Consider the following 975-nt stretch of genomic DNA (forward strand, 5'->3'; position numbering starts at 1 on the left):
GAAAAGGATTTTAACTGCATCCACATTACTGTAACACAGATGTCATATAGTTAGATATGATATTAGTAGGAACAAGAAAGTGAAAATCACATTAACGTCGATCATATTAACAATATCACCAAATGCATACATTGACTGGTTATTCCTTAATTACAAATACTTTGTAAATTAAGGCTAACAAGGGAGTAAAGGATTTATCTCATAGGAACACATTTCCAAAATTTTAGAATATGCTCTTAGTTCTCGTCACTTCTTGTGGTCTTTCTATTACACACGATCGCGTTCTTGGGGAAATAAAAACAAATATGTTATTGCACAAATTGTAGAGTGTAGTGGAAAACTTATACCACTCCCTCTGTGATAACTTTTAAGTTAGGGCTGGCCCTGCTGTGGCGCGATGGATGACTACATATTGTGCATAAAATACAGCTTGACCTAGTATATGAACGGTAAATGCGCTATTTATCAGCTTTGCGACTGGTTTCCTGATCATAACTGCTTCTTTATTAAACTTGTTATTATGAAACTTTCTCCTTCTTGGCTCATCTTCAAGAAAACAAAGTCAGTTATCCTTTGTTCGAGATAATGTCTCATCCAGTATAGAAATGTGTACAGTAGAAAATTATGTGGTCTCTGAAGAAGCAGTAAAGGATCACTGACAATCTACGTGTGTGTAACTGTTTAGAATTGTATTTTTGCACTGTAAGCGGTGCAGTATTTTGCAAAAGTGTACCTTGGAAACTGCCTACATCAAAAGATGATAACCTTCATGAGGGTAAATTACAGCTACTAAAAAGGGCACTTGTATAAAGTAAGTCATAAACTATTTTAAATAATTTCCTATCATTAGTATAAATAGATACTGTAATTAATATTGACACCTAATACACCACTTATATGCATTTCCTCTACAGAAACTGATACTATTATATTGCAAGTACTTGGCTTAAGGTTCTTGTATCCATTCATCAGGTT

Source organism: Penaeus monodon, chromosome 22 (genome assembly GCF_015228065.2).
Source record: "Penaeus monodon isolate SGIC_2016 chromosome 22, NSTDA_Pmon_1, whole genome shotgun sequence".
In the NCBI taxonomy this organism is placed as follows: Eukaryota; Metazoa; Arthropoda; class Malacostraca; order Decapoda; family Penaeidae; genus Penaeus; species Penaeus monodon.